Source organism: Pteropus medius, unplaced genomic scaffold, assembly GCF_902729225.1.
Source record: "Pteropus medius unplaced genomic scaffold, Ma_sr-lr_union100, whole genome shotgun sequence".
NCBI classification, from domain to species: Eukaryota; Metazoa; Chordata; class Mammalia; order Chiroptera; family Pteropodidae; genus Pteropus; species Pteropus medius.
The window spans coordinates 1317099-1333813 of record NW_024351546.1 but is presented as its reverse complement, the minus strand read 5'-3'; the positions used below and the strand labels follow the sequence as shown (position 1 = coordinate 1333813).

At 39.9% G+C, this 16715-nt stretch overlaps 1 protein-coding gene and 1 long non-coding RNA gene across 2 annotated transcripts in view; both read right to left on the bottom strand.

Moving 5' to 3' along the window:
• PLXNA1 (plexin A1) overlaps nt 1-16715 on the bottom strand; it is a 304322-nt gene that overhangs the window by 154685 nt on the left and 132922 nt on the right.
• Nucleotides 6796-16088, bottom strand: LOC120586989 (uncharacterized). The gene is made up of 2 exons (XR_005648846.1): nt 9777-16088; nt 6796-9486 (listed from the first exon to the last, which is right to left on the bottom strand). It is a non-coding gene; the product is annotated as an uncharacterized LOC120586989 (long non-coding RNA).

The window sequence follows — 16715 nt, the reverse complement described above, 5'->3', positions numbered from 1 at the left end:
TTGGGAGATTGTATGTTTCTAGGGATGTGTCCATTTCTTCCAGATTGTTTAATTTGTTGGCATATAATTGCTTGTAGTATTTTCTTATGATCCTTTGTATTCCTGTGGAGTCTATAGCTATTTCTCCTCTTTCAATTCTGATTTTATTAATTTGAGTCCTCTTTTTCTCTTGATGAGTTTGATTAAGGGTTTGTCAATTTTGTTTATCCTTTCAAAACACCAGCTCTTGGTTTCACTAATCTTTTGTATTGTTTTTCTAGACTCAGGTAGTGTGATACCTCCCACTTTATTCTTCTTTCTGAAGATTGCCATGGCTATTCATTTATTTCCGCTCTAATCTTTATTATTTCCTTCCTTCTACTTACTTTAGGCTGTGTTTGCTGTTCTTATTCTAGTTCTTTTAAGTGCAAAGTTAGATTGTTTGAGTTTTTTATTGTTTCTTCAGAAAGGGCTGTATTGCTAGGAATTTCCCTCTTTGGACTGCTTTTGCAGTGTCCCATAAATTTTGAGTCGTTGTGTTTTCATTTTCATTTGTCTCTAGATATCTTTTGATTTCTTCCTTGACCTCATTGTTAATCCATTCATCGTTTAGTAGCGTTATTTAGCCTCCATGTGTTTGTGTATTTTCCATGTAGTTGATTTCTAGTTTCATACATTGTGATTAGAGAAGGCGGTTGATATGATTTCAATCTTCTTAAATTTATTGAGACTTGTTTTGTGTCCTACTATATCATCTATCCTGGAAAATGTTCCATGTGCACTTAAAAAGAATGTACATTTTACTGCTTTGGAGTGAAATGCTCTGAAAATATCTGTTAAATCCATCTGATCTAATGTGTCTTTTAGGCCCATTGTTCCCTTGTTGATTTTTGTCTAGAAGATCTGTCCATTGGTGTCAATGGTGTGTTAAAGTCTCCTACTATGAGTGTATTACTGTTGATGTCTCCTTTTATGTCAGTCAATAATTGCTTTATGTACATAGGTGCTCCTATGTTGGGAGTGTATATGTTCACCAGGGTTATGTCCTCTTGATTTATTGATCCCTTTATCATTATGTAATGCCTTTGTCTCTTATTATAACCTTTGTTTTAAAGTCTATTTTGTCTGATATAAGTATTGCTGCCCCAGTTATTTTTTTTTTCATTTCTATTTGCGTGAAATATCTTTTCCCATCCCTTTACTTTCAGTCTGTGAGTGTCCTTTGACCTGAAGTAGGTCTCTTGTAGACAGTATATGCATAGGTCTTGTTTTCTTATCCATTCAGCTACCCTATGTCTTTTGATTGGAGCGTTTAATACATTTACATTTAAAGTGATTATTGATAGGTACATAGTTAACACTATTTTATTAGTTGTATGTTTTTCTTTTTTCTCCTTCTTTTTTTACAGAAGTCCTTTTAACATTTCTTATAATACTGGCTTGTTGGTGATGAATTCCTTAAGCTTTACCTTGTCCATTTTAATTGAAAGCCTTGCTGAGTAGAGTATTCATGGTTGTAGATTCTTGTTTTTCATAACCTTGAATATTTCTTGCCAGTCCCTTCTGGCCTGCAAAGTTTCCACTGAAAAATCGGCAGACGTTCTTATGGGGTCTACCTCTGTGTTTGTTTCCCCCTCTTTAACTCTCCCCAACACTTCCACCCCTGACCTATGGATGTTGCCATTTCCCCTTAAGAACTGGATCTCTGAAGGCGGGGCGTCTCCTCCCACACGCTCGCGGCGTGCACCCAGGGCCAGGCGCACCTGGGGTATGGTCCATGGCTCCATCTGGGGCGCAAACCCAAGATCGTCTGCATGTAAAGCAGAATTGCTAACCACTACACTATGGAGCCACCCCTGACCCCTGTATTTTTATTTTGAAAAAATCTGAAACCTACACAACCTGGAGACTAGTAAGATAAATGCCTCCCCAACATTCTTTTGACCTGAAGCTATTTGAGAGTTAGTTGGAATTATGGCACTTTACTCCTAAGTACTTCAGCTGCATCCCCTAAGAACAAGGATATTCTGATATTCTCCTATATAAACATAAAACAATGACCACACTCAGGACATTTCGCATCAATAGAATACTAACAGAAAATCTACATTTAATTGTTTCCAATTGTCCCAAGAATACCCCCCAATCGAGGGCTTAGTTAAGGTTGACATGGCTCTTCTTCTTTAATCTAAACTGTTCCCACCTTTCTCTGACCTTGATAGTGATATGTTTAAAGAGTCCAGGAAACTTTTGAAGAATATCCCTCAGTTTACATTTGAATAATTGTTTCTTCATGATTAGATTCAGGTTAAAATTCTTAGTAGAGAAATGATTTAGGTGATGTAGTGCCCTTCTCAGTATGTACCATTAATGGGGATAAGAAATTAAGGTGGAGACCACTAGACTCAACTTCGTAAAATGTGGCAGTTTCTAGAGATAATCACAGCAATGTTTCCCATCCTACATGCTGTTTATAATGTGATGTGACACTCCTCTCAAGAGCATATGGTGAAAATGCTTGGGAGGCTAGATCATAAAACGCCTTGCATTTCTACCTTGCTCTCTTGAGATCCAGCTGCCATTCTGCGAGGAAGCCTAAAAGAGCCCACACTGAGAATCACATGCAAATGTTTTTGCCAATAGTCCAGCTTAGGTCCCAACTCACAGGCAGCACCAACTGCCAGACGGTTGTTGGATGTCATTAAGTTTTGAGGTGATTTACTATGTAGAAATATATAATTGCAACCATATCCTTTATCCTCTATAATTAATAAATAACCTAAAGAATGACGCTGTAAGGCCATGTGATTATTCTACTTCCCAACAATTTTTCATCCAATTGTTTTAGATCAGTTCATGGTTTTTGCCTGAATTAATTATTATTATGACAGTGGCGAAACAGTGATAATCATTCTTTCTATATTAGTTGTTTACTCTTTTGTAAAGACAGTTTTCCTTTCCTTACCCTCCTTTTGTTTCTCTATATTTTTTATATCAGTACGGACTTAGATTCTTTTTTTGAATTCGACGTGTTATAATCCATTTCTGTCATTACCCATTTTGTTGCTCAAACAGGGCCATCTCAAACATGGCCAGTGGGACCTCATTCAGCCTGGCTCCTCTGTCCCACATAGACTCACATACCCTCAACATTTTTTGAAGACTTCCTTACTTTTTCACAAAATAAGATGATCCAGGCTCATCTTGTCAATTTCCTGCTCCATTCTTAGAACTAGCCAGTTTCTAAGGAGCACTGGTTCCTTTCAATAATGAATAGTAGTTAGAAACCAAGACCTAGGTAAGAGGAGTGCTCACTGTTACTTGGGCGTCTTTATTTGTTGGTGTTCTTTCAGTGAATAGAACTAGAAAGAATGTATTTCTTAAAAACCATCGGTCTGTATTGATTCCTCTTAATTCCAAACCAACACCATGGGGCTCTGCCTCTTCTTCCTCCATTCCATATCTATACTTCCATTCCCCTCTAGCGAGAACTCTAGTTCCTCACAATATTGAAACTCATTTGTTCAATCCTATAATATAAATAAGGTTGAAATTGCCACACCAATTCTACTGCTGAAAAAAAAAAAAACCTACTAAGTTCAAGATTTCTTCCTTAGAATATATGCCAATGAGGATGTACAAAGTACTTTGTTCAAAAGTTACCTAGATTCATTTGTAATTAAATGTTTTATTTTGAGATAATTGCAGATTTATAGAGAGTAGTTAAGAAATAACACAGAGGATCCCATGTAGCTTTCACCCAGTTTCCCCCAGTGTTAACATCTTGTATCACTGCAGGACAATATCATAACCAGGAAACTGACACCGATATAGTCCACTAGTTTTGCTCAGATTTCACCAGTTCTACATGCACTCATTTATGCATATTTAGTTCTATACTTAGTTCTATACAATTCTATCACATGTATAGATGCATATAATCACCGTCATTGTCAAAATATGGAACAATGCCACCACCCCAAGGATCCTTTGTGCTCGTTTTTTATAACCATACCACCTTCTTCCCCTCCATCCCAATCCTCCACTTCCCTGAACCCTGGCAACCACTAAACTGCTCTCCATCGCTATAATATTGTCATTTCAAGAATGTTATAGAAGTAAAACCACACAATATTTAACCATTTGGAATGAGCTTTTTTTCTCAACATAATTCCCTGGAGATTGATCCAAGATTCATTTTTATATCAATAGTTCATTACTTTTTACTGCCAAGTAGTACTCTATATATGAACATACCGTCACCTTTATGATTCACCTGTTGAATATTTGGGTTGTTTCTAGTTTGGGGCTACTGTGAATAAAGCTGCTATGAATATTCGTTTTGTGTAAATGTAAATTTTTGCTTCTCTGGGATAAATGCCAAGAGTGCAATGGCTGGGTTATACGGTAACTCTATGTTTAGTTTTATAAGAAATTGTCAAACTATTTCCAGAGTATTTGTACTATTTTACATTACTACCAGCAATGTTTGAGTGACCTAGTTTCTCCATATCCTCACCAGCATCTGGAGTTGTCACTATTTTTTATTTTAGCTATCCTGATAGGTATGTTGTGATATCTCATTGTGGGTTTAATTTACATATCTCTAATGGCTAATGTTGTTAAATGTCTTTTTATGTACTTGGTTAATTTTTTGAATTGGATTGTTTGTTTTAACTATTTTTTCCACTGGTGAGTTTTAAGAATTCTCTATATAATCTAGATAATAGCCTTTTGATATGTGGTTTGCAAATATTTCCTCCCAGTCTGTAGTTTCTCTTTTCATTTTGTTCACAGGGTCTTTCACAGAACGAAATTTTTTAATTTTGATGAGGTCTATTGTATCAGATTCTTCCTTTAATAGATCATGCTTCTGGTGGTCTTAGTTTGAATTTCCAGATGTTGTTAGTATACAACAATATGTAATACAATAGATTTTTGTATGTTGATCTTGGGTCTTGTGGCCTTGCTAAATTCTTTTATTAGTTCTAGGAGGTTTGTTTTTTTATTTTATTTTATTTTTTTAAGACTTCCTTAGGAGCTTCTATGTAGATGATCATGTCATATACAGATAGGGGCAGTTTTATTTCTTCCTTTCTAATTCATATGCTTTTAATTTCTTTTTCTTAGCTTACTGCAGTGACTAGTGTCTTACTAGTGGCTTAACTCCAGCACTGTGTTAAGTAAAAGTAATGAGAGCAGATATCCTTGCCTTGTTCCTGGTCTTAGGGGAAAACATTCAGTATTTCATCATTACATATGATCTTAGCCATAAACTCTTTGGTACATGCTCCGTAACAAGTTAAGGTAGTTCCCTTCTATTCCTAATTTCCCGAGAGTTTTCTTTTCTTTTCTTTTCTTTTTTTTTATCATGAATGGCTGTTAATGTTTCCCAATGTTTTTCTATATCAATTATATGATCATATTTTTTATTCCTTAGCTTGTTGATATGGTGGATTTCACTGACTGATTTCAAACATTGATCCATCCTTACATACCTGGAATAAACCCCACTTTATATACACATGGTATATAATTCTTTTTATACACTGCTGGATTTAGTTTGCAAATATTTTGTTGAGGACATTTGTGTCTAAGTTCATGATATTGGTTGGTGATTTTCATTTGTCTTTGCCTGGTTTGGTAATACTATTTGTCTGTCAAGATAATCCTGGCCTCATAAAATAAGCTAGGAAGTTCATCCTGATCTTCTATTTTCTGGAAGAGATTGTGTAAAATCGGTTTTAATCATGCTTTAACTCTTTAGTACAAATTTCCAGAGAAACCATTTGGGCCTGGAATTTATTTTTCTGGAGTTTTAAAATCACACAATCAATTTCTTTAGTAGTTACTATTCAGGACTATTCAGGTTATCAAGTTCATCTTGATTTGATTTTTATTAGTTTGTGGTTTTTGAGGAATTAGTCCATTTGTTCTATACTGTTGAAGTTATAAGCATAAAGTTGTTCATAGTAGTAAGTACCTTATTCTCTTCTAATGGCTTTGGATTCCACAGGGATATAACCAGTTCCACTGCTGACACTGGTGATTTGTGTTTTCTCTCGTTTTGTCACTCTTGCTAAAGGTTTATTAATTTTATTAATTTTGTCCAAGAACCAGCTTTTTGTTTAATTCTATTATTTTCCTGTTTCAATTACATTGATTTCTGTTCTTATCTTTATTACTTCCTTCCTTCATTATTATGAGATTTTGTGTTTATTTTGTTTTTCTAGTTTCTTGAGGTAGAAACTTAAATTTAATTTGAAAGTTTTCCTCTTTTCTAATGTAAGCATTTACTGCTATAAATTTCCCTTTCAGCTCTGCCTGAGCTGTATCTTACATATTTTGATATGTTGATTTCAATTATTTTAAATTTGTTAAAGTTTGTTTTTAGTCCATGATATAGTCTATCTTGGTTCCATGAGTGCTCGAAAAAATATGTATTCTGCTATTTTTGGAGTATTCTTTATATGTCAATTAGATCCTGTTGACTGGTTGTTTGTGTCATTTAAATCTTTTATATCTTGATGATTTTCTTGAATTTTCTGGCCTATCAGTTGCTGAGAAGAGGGTGTTGACATCTCCCTAACTATGATTTTAGATTTGCATATTTCTTCTATCAGCCCTATCAGTTTTTGCTTCATGTATTTTAAGATTCTATTCTTTGGTGCATACATATTTAGGATTGCTATGTATTCCTGGTAGATTGATCCTTTCATCATCATATGATGTCCTTCTTTGTGTCCAGTAATTTTCCTTGTTTTAAAGCACTTTATCTGATATTAATATAGCCACTCCTGTTTTTTATTTTTTTGGATTCATGTTTACATAATATATCTCTTTTTTCATCCTTTTACTTTAAACTTGTTACTACTATATTTGAACTGAGTTTCTCACAGACAGCAAAAGTAGGTGTGTAGGGGTGTGTGTGTGTGTGTGTGTGTGTGTGTGTGTACATGTGTGTGTGTGTAATATATCTGGCAACCTTTGCCTTTTAATTGGTATATTTAGACCATCTACCTTTAAGGTAATTGTTGACATGTTAGAACTTAAGTTACCATTTTATTGTATGTTTTCTGTTTGTCCTCTGTTTCTCTTTTCTTGCCTTCCTGTAGGTTATTTAAACATTTCGTAGGATCCATGTTGATTTATTAACAGGGTTTTTGAGTATATTGTGTCATATAATTTTCTTAATGGTCGCACTGAATAATACAATACACATATATAACTTACCACAATCTACTGGCATCAATGTTTTACTACTTAGAGTACAGAAATCTTACTTCCATTTAGGTTCTTTTCTTCTCTTTACTTTTTAAAACTTTTGCTTTGAGCATTTTTTTCTTACATTTGCCTCACATCAGACAGTGTTACATTTTTTGTTTCAAGCATAAACATAATTTTAAAAACTCACGAGAAACATATTTCATTTATCCATATTTTTGCTTTTCCATTGTTCTCTATTATTTTTCCATGTTCCAAGATTGTTTCTTATATCATTCTCCTTATGTCTGAAGAACTTACTTTTGCCATTCTTTAAGGGTGGATCGGCTAGCAACAAATTCTCAGTTTTCCAAAATCTAAGAATGTCTTATTTCCTCTTCATTCTTAAAGGATAGTTTTTCTGGGTATGGAATTTGCGGCTAATAGATTTTTTCTTTCAGCACCTAAAAAATATGCCATTTCTTTCTCGCTGCCATGATTTTAAATGAGATTCCACTGTCATTCAAATTGATGTTACCTTGTAACTAATATGTTGATTTTCTGATTGGTTCAAGATATTTTGTCTCTAGTTTTCAGAAGTTTCATTATTATGAGTCTAGGTATAGATTTCTTTTGGTTTATCTTCTTTGAGATTTGCTCAGCTTCTTGAATCAGAGCCTTCATTGTACTATTTTGGTCTGTTTGGTTCATCTAAGGCCACTGGGGCTCTTGCTGATCCCTGCTGGGGCTGCTTGTAGGGGCAGAAAGTGCTTGCCTAGGCTGTGGGGACAGAGTGCTTCCCTACCACCCACTTGGAGGGCAATCCCTCCTGCCAGTGTCAGGCCTCCCAGTGCCTCCAGATAATAGAAGGGAATCTCTGACCTACAGGACACAAAGAGCACTACTCTGGCAACTTGTGGCAGGATGTCCCCTGCTAGTCCCCTATTGGTGTCTCTAGGTAAGAGAAAGTACTCTCTGGTCCACAGGACAAAGAGCACTTCCCAGGCCAGTGCTTCCTAGCTACCTGTGGTCTCTAGTAGGGAGTAGAGTCTGTAACTAACTGGACAAAGAACGCTCTCAGTCTGATGTGAGGCAAATGTAAGAAAAAAATGCTCAAAGCAAAAGTTTTAAAAAGTAAAGAGAAGAAAAGAACCTAAATGGAAGTAAGATTTCTGTACTTTAAGTAGTAAAACATTGATGCCAGTAGATTGTGGTAAGTTATATATGTGTATTGTATTATTCAGTGCGACCATTAAGAAAATTATTGTTGTGGCACAATCCCCTATTAGTGCTGTTGAGCCACTTGGAGGTCTCTGGGTGGAAGGAAAGGAATCTCTGGCCTGCAGGAATGAAGAATACTTCTTGGGGCCACTTGTCAGTGGAGTTTCCACTTGATTTCCTTTTGTTGGTGCCATTGGACCTACTCAGTATGGTTGGCAGGACTCCCTCTCAATCTGGTAGAACAATAAGCCTACCTGGGCAATGTCTGCCACAAAGGTAAGGGGGCAGAGAAAATGGCACTGGGTTGCTGTTGTTAGGTGGAGGCTCGTGAGGCACCAGGCTGCATTATTCCTCCAGTGGCACGGTCCTTAGCCAGCTTCCTTTTCTCTTCCTATCTTTCAGAGTCCTCCTATGGTTGCCTTTCAACTTATTTCCAGGGTTCACAGTTGTATTTAGTAGGAATAAGCAGGGAGAGATGAATCTTCCCATCTCACTCAGACAAGTAATCCACCTAATTTAATATTGTTCTTTCTGTGTGGGGTGGTGTCCATCTGATATATAGCTAGGCTCATTTGTTTGTATTAATTTTTTAAACCCATCTTTGTTTATTTAATTTTTAATGTGTGAAACATAAGCATGGTTCAAAACTCAAATTAGATATTAAAAATATACTCAGAGATGTCCCATCCCCTTCCCTGTCTTCCCAGCCCATTTCTATTCACCCCCAATAAGTAATAATCTCACTAGTTTCTGGTTTATTCTTCCTGAATTTCTTTTTGAAAACTAAGGAGATTACACAGTTCTAACATATTTTCTTATTTTAGCAGAGGCATGACTTTGGCCTCGGTCACCAGTTAATCATTCAGCAATTTAAAATCTTCATAATATGAATGTTTCTCTTATCAAAACCCCTTCAGTGCCTCTCTGATCCCATTTAAACCTGTTCTCTCCATTCTGTTCATATTTCTCAATCTGTTGACTTATTCATCCACTTTCCTTCTTTAAACTTTATTGAGCCGGTTTTTCTGACTTTCTTCATAATTCTTATTCTTCCTTCAATCATTAACATATTTGAGAGCCAATCTAAAAGAAAAAAAGGGTGTTTACCTTAATGGAATAAATGTATTCCGTTAAAGTTTGCTTCAAAATGAATTTCTGTGAAGTGAATCTCATTTTCCGATGAAGAACATTCCAGTACACTGGGGGGAAAGTGTTCATAGGATATAATTGATACTGTATAAGTGTTCCCTATGTTTTTAAGATCACAAATTCGTGAGAGAAGTGATATATTTTCAAAAACACTGCTGACAAAACATAAAATGTTAACAATTATACTTCTCCACATTTTTTAAAATGTCACAAAATACGAGTACCAAAAATGATAACACAACACCGTCACAGATCTGGCAAGCAGATCTGTTGCCTCATACACAGTTCCCACACGTGGGCAAACATCCCTGGAGTCTTGACAATTTAGAACAGTTTCTTCTCACAAAGCTCAGAAACCTTCACATTCACTTTACTCCCAAATATCTTACTGCTGCTTTTGTATCCTTAGAACTTACCAGGCTCCTTTCCAAGCACCCCACCCCGCCTCCTCCTCCCACACATAAAATGCCAGTCATGTCCACTGCTGGATACTGGGGTTGGTAAAAACCTGATTCGAAAGCAGTTTCCCTCCAAGTTGGCTAGAAGCTCTTTTTCATTTGCTCATGAGTCATTTATTGAGTATCTATGAAGTGGCAGGTTATATGAGCCACAGAGTGACTGGCACAGAGTAAGTATCCTGTGAGTACCATTATTCTAGATGAGGTAAAGTCATCTAGAATCAACAACCAGGAGTTAATTAGCAGATTCTGCCATATTTCTATTTATTTTACTGATAACTGGTTTTCTCATTAGATGCCACTAGAATATCCAAAATATTGGGCAAGTGTGACCATTTTAACAAGAGACAACAAAACAACCTATATTCCTCCTGGGAGAACAGCAGAAAGCATGGAATCCTACAGGTTTTCATGGTGATTATTCCTTAGAGAGAACCTGTAACAGTACATGAATTCATTCATTCAAAGCATTTCATATAAAATATGGAGCACTGTATTTTAGAAGCGCTTACCTAAGCCATTTAACTTGGGTAAATAACCTAACCTCCCTGTGCTTGACTTTAAAATCTGGGATTGCAGGGTTCAATGAACACTGAAACATCTCTAAACTGATTTTGGTTTATTTAAAACTTCATAAAGTATGATGCCATCAAGAGCCCTCACCAGAAACCCTAAAGGTCTTTAATGAAATACTATAAAACCAGAACTCACTTCATTCATAACCCTCACCCTGCATCAGTGCTGATGTTCTGAATGTCTGAGGGAAGACTCTGACATGGCTTTGATGCAGTGTGAGCATGTGCCTACACCTTGTTCCCCTACAGTCCGCTGATATCCAGTAACGGACCTAAGCTGCCACTGATGAGAAGGTAGAAAGCCCTTCCCTCTGAATGGAGCCTGTGGGGGCCGGCCCTCTTGTGAGACACATATAATGAGCCTACAGTGCTGGAAGAGGGGTACCATTCCACAGAGTACCCTTCTCTCCCTTTTTTTCTGCTCTGGATTCTGGATCTCTGGTGCTATGATATAGTATAAGAGTCACTTCCTGACCTGAAACTCAAATTAAGGCAAGAGACTAACCAATGTCAGGATGCAGTGGCCAACACAGGGCCTAGGAAATGCTGAGCTCTGCCAGAAAGATCCAGAGAGGCTTCCTGGAGCAAGAAATGGCTCAGCTGAGTCTTAAAGTGGATGCAGGAACTGAACAGGTAAAGTACAGCAGCAGTCCCCAACCTTTTTGGCACCAGGGACCGGTGCTCCTATGAGAATCTAATGCCTAGTGATCTGAGGTGGAGCTGAGGCAGTGATGCTAGCGCTGGGGAACGGCTGCAAATACGGATGAAGTTTCACTTGTTCGGCCACTGCTCACCTCCTGCTGTGCGGCGGCATTCCCAACAGACCACAGACCAGTACCAGTCTGCAGCCTAGGGGTTGGGGATCCCTGAAGTACAGGACAGGGTGGAAGTACATTTCAGACAAGCCCAAAAAAGGAGCACTGAGTGTACCCCAAAGCAGAAGCAGGACAGTTCTGCTGGTGGGAGAGCGTGAGGTGGGGCTGCGGGAACTATGAGCCAACGGCAAGCAGAGGGTGAGTGCCCAAGACTGTGAAGTGAAGACCACAAGGATGGGGACCATATTTTTGAGCATGGGACCAGCAGGGTCAGTTTGTGACAATGAGGAATATGGACTATGGGGACTCTCACTAAAGGTAAGGAGACCATTAGGGACAACTGCTCTCATCTAGGTAAAAGATGATGGAGCAGTGAAGATGAAGAGGAGGAGACAGTTTTTAACTTTTTCAGAAGTGTGGGAATGAATTGAATGCAGGAAATACAGGGATACGGAGAGAAAAGAGCCCAGCAGACTTTGAGTTTTCCAACATGGAGGACAAGCAGGGCCATGAACCACACATTTCCAGGGGAAGACGATAGTCTAAAGTGATGGTGAACCATCCACATGGAACCGCCTCCACATGTGGCCTCATATAGCTTTTGGCACTCCTGCCACTGGCCAGGCCCAACGGCACAGGCACGAGCTCCCTAACCTTCAACTCTTGACTTTTTTCTCCTGAATCAATGACCCACTTTTGTTCCTAAGGCTTCTTCTGGATTAGACTTTACTATGAACACTTTTATTGATCTTGAAAACAGGAACAAAGCTATAGATAAACACTATATCTTAAAGTATTTGTGCAAACTACAGGCTGCCTTGAGAGAGACAATCCAAAGCAGCTAAGAGCAACTCAGACAAGCACTTCACAAGTGCAGGAGATGGCATCAGACTATACAGAGAGGACACAGTCTGGACACGGAACAGGCAGGGCAACATGGCTACTTCTGCAGGGCTGTGGCCATTTCCATTTCTGATTTATATTTGCCTGCTCTTTACAAAGTTAAACACATCACAGATTGAACAGTGGAGGTCGGACTAAAGATCCTGAAATTGGCCAGCCCTAGGTGTAAATCCTAGTTCCACCATTTATGAGACTGGTGGCCTTGCATAAGCTTCTTGTAGTTTCTGAGGTCTCAAGTCCTCATCTGGCCATTGGGAATGACTGCATCCACCTTTCAAGACCTGTGTGATGGCAGATAAAGCCTCAGGGGATGTGCCTGATTCTTAGGCACCTGACAAATGGCAGCTACAGGTGGTCACTTGAAAGCTCATGTAAGGAGCAGTGAGGCCACAGCTTTCTGTTCAGCAGTGGTGGCTGCCAGGGTCAGCAGAGGCCAGTGAAGGGGCGTGAACAACCAGGAGGTCTTATCACCGTGCTCCAGCCAGACCTGGCTCTGTGGATTAGTTCCTTTGGTTGACCAACCTAAACAGGCCTAAGCTGAACAGCCATCTTGCACCCTGAATCAACAGGACAAGGACTAAGTGTGCTCGAGGTCTCTCTGAGCTCAGACAATGAAGTCTTCCCTCCTCAGCTCTCACTCTGCCAATACCACTGGTGACATCAGTGAGGCATGCGGTGAATAATGGACTTGAAAGAACAAACAAATGAAGCAAGTCAGGGAGAGGGCTTCAGGAGAGAAAGAGAAAAAAGACAAACCTTGTATATGATGCACTTGAGTAATTACCAGGTCTCATTCAGGCAATACAGGAAAAGCAGGCAGTGCTGTGGTCCTGGACCAACTCCAGAACAATTTCTCTTCTAGAGAAGACGACAGGTCTCTGTAGCCTCCATCAAGTCTCTGAATATCCCTAAAAAGCTTGGCAACCCCTGACGGTCAATGTGATGGGAAATAGCCAGTGGAAATACATAAATGTGCTCATATGATTGTGGCTACTTATGAAGAGCTGTGTCTGAGAAAGCAGCAATAAAAGCTATTCCAGGATTATGACTCTCTCCACGGTCCTGACTAGAAGGTAGAGGCGTAGTTAGCCCCGCTATCAAGAAAATACATGCCTAACCCAAGAGCTCAAACATGCTAGAATACACCTGGCTTTAGGCTGAAGGAGAGAGGGAATGAGGTGAGGCCTGAGTGGGAGATGAGAAGCAACCTACCTCAAGCAGATCACAGCCCAGGGACAGAGGCAGTAGGGATGGAGCAGCATCCTTACCTATCATTCACCTGAGGGATGTCTCATTTGGCCTCAAGGTTTTAGAAATAGGGATGAAAACCTGGGCTCTCCAAAGAAACAAGGTACTGGAACTAAGTCGGCCTGAGGAAAAGGCCCATTTGACTTTGGAGTTCCTGACAATTTAGGAGACAGTGGGTCTAAACCTGGGATTGCCTGGGGCCCTCATAGAGGAGTCCAAGGAATTCGGGCTTTTACCCAACGTTCTAAAACAGTGTTTCTCAAATGCTTAGAATCACTTCTGGGCTGCTTAAAATGCTGATCTGTGGGCCCCACATGGACCAGGACTCTCCAGAGGAAACCTGCACTTGTGACCAGGCACCTCAGTGATGACAAGGCCCACAGTTACTCTGTAGTGGGGTCTCCCAACCTCGGCACTATTGACATTTTGTGTGGGATAATTCCTTGCTGTGGGGTCATCCTGGGCATGACAGGATATTTAGCAGCATCCTGACCTCTATCCACTAGATGCCAATAGCACTTTCCCCAGTAAGGACAGCCAGTATGTCTGGAGGGGAAAGTTGCCCATGTTGAAAACCACTGCTCTACAATGAGAGGACAGCTTAAGAGCAATAAATTGTTTAAGAATACATTTCTGAGGAATGCAATCATGAATGCTTTTAATAAGGAAAAATGGATGGTGAGCGGTCCTCAGCCCCAGTGCACCTAAAGATCACAATGGGCCCCTGCTTGCTCCCCCAGGGCCCTTCCCTGGGAGGAGAGCCACGATTTGAAGATGTAGAGGTGATTCCTGCCCTGTGCTCCCAAGAGTGAGATCCCCGAGAGTTCCTGACCTAGACGGTCTCTGGGGGCAGTGGAATGCATACACAGAAGCGCCGCATCCAACAGAGGGAAGGAGGGCACGGAACCAGCCGAGAGCAAAAAGGAGTGGCCTAGGCCTATAAAAACAGGAACAGGAGAGCTGAGGCCCAGGCAAGCTAAGCCATTCAGAAAATGTTAAGGACAAAAAAAGGGAGGGGGGCCTTTTAAAATTAGATTATGCATGATAGGAACAAGAAGGGATGGGTTTATATTGGGGTGAAAGGTGTTCAGTTAACAGATGATGGAGAGAAAGAACTACTAAACTCCCATTTTCTATCAAGGAGAACCATCTTCAGACTGAAAAGGGTGAATCAAACACTGATATGAGGGAATTGAAACACAAGGTGGGGGTGGGGGAGATTGTGAGAGAACATCCAGTCATACTAAATGAAGTCAAATCTCCTGATCCAGATGAATCACATATCAGCTCTGAATTAACTTACAGAACAGATTTGTTCATTGCTGGCAATCTCAAGAATGCAGATAAAATGGGAAGATGCCCAAGACAAGACAACGTCCAATTTAGCAAAGGGAGAAAAGGTATTTTTGCAAACTACATATAGTTAGTGACCCAGAAACAAATCCTGACAGAATCCTATAAGACTAAGTACTCAGAAACACAGCCCAGGAAGACAGAAAACAGTCAGGCAGACCCACCTCCCTACTTCTGTCATAAAGTGATGGGGGGACACTGCCTAGAGTAATTGGGAAACTGCCTAGAGCAAAGAGGATATACTCCTAAAGTGATGGGGACACCACCTAGAATGATGGAGACACCACGTACAGTAACACCACCTATGGAGTGATGGGGACACCACCTAGAGTGATGGGGGACATGATGGGAACACTGCATAGTGAGAGTCTGTCTGGGTGGACCAAACAGCAGAAGGGAGCTAGAGCAGTACTCCTATTTCAGGAAGGCTCGAGAATGAAGACTAATGGCTTGACCATAAAGTGTGGCATCTTCTTTCCTGCTCAGCATCATTATTGATGACTGGAGGAGGGAGAGGCAGCATGTGATCAAATGTGCAGGTGACATTAGCTTAGAGAAAGACCAAATATGTTGGATGAATAACAGAATCAGAATCCAAACCTATCTTGAAAAGCTGAACAGCCCTGTCCATTCCAATGAGATGAAGGGACCTGATTAAGGTCCTGTGTTTGGGTCAAAAGTCCCTGGCTAAATGCTTGCAGAATGGAGAGAATGTGGCTTCCTGGCAGTGTATACACAGGCGACCAAGGGACCTAAACATGAGTGCAGCAAAGCTGCCAATCACAACCAAATGCAGCTTAGCAACCCTGCCGGGGAGAAACATCCCCACAGAAGGACCAACGAGCCTCGTCCTGCCCCATCCAATCAAACCTGCCTACTGGCTTCAGTTCCAGGGGACCATGGAGACAGGGACAAACTTAAATCTACCAAAAGGAGAACTTTCAGATTACTTCCTGTGAGGTATGTCTGAGAGAACTGGGGATGACAGTTTAAGTGGGAAGGAGAGGGGGAGCACGAGAGGGTGGTGGCGGTTAGTCTTCACCTCTCTGATGAACCACACAGGTTTTTCCTGTGCGGCTCTCTGTAACAGCTGTTACTACCCAGCATGTAAGTAGAACCAGTGAGTCACAGTTACATGCAGTACACCTGAGCTGACCCCAACGCAGAGAACTGCAGTTGTCCATTACAGGGATGGATGACCTCAGGAGGAAGGAACACGACCATACAGTTATCTACACACATGGCGACAGGCATGGCGACGTGTTCTCTCATTCAGTCCTTATTTAGTCCAATGAGGTTATTGTTATTATTCCCCGAAGAACGTGAAATCTAGGCTCAGAAGAGTTAACTAATTTGCCTAAGGTCACACAGTTAAGGCTGATAGAAGGCTGTGATGGCACAGATGTTGGGGGAGACTCACTAACCCTTTTTGTTGGTACATAGTTCTGAAGAGAATTTGGATGTACCCATTAAAATTAATTGTGAAAGATTAAACATAACCTAAATATCCATTAACAGGAAAACCAATAAATAATGGTAATCCTCATCATGCAGTAATTAAAAAGAAAACAGTAGATCTGATGTGCAGAGAACTAATGAGCAAAGTTGTCCAAAACATACTTAGGTGCAAGAAGCAAGTTAGGAAATAATAAATTACAACTCCATCTGTGAAAAACAAACCACGCCTGTGTTCTTCACATGAATGAGACTGATAGTCACAGGGGATGGACAGAAGCACACCTACCAATGTTTCTTCTGGAGAGTCTGGGCCATACTTTGCACGCTTTTGTAGAGCTTCAACTTCTTGCAAA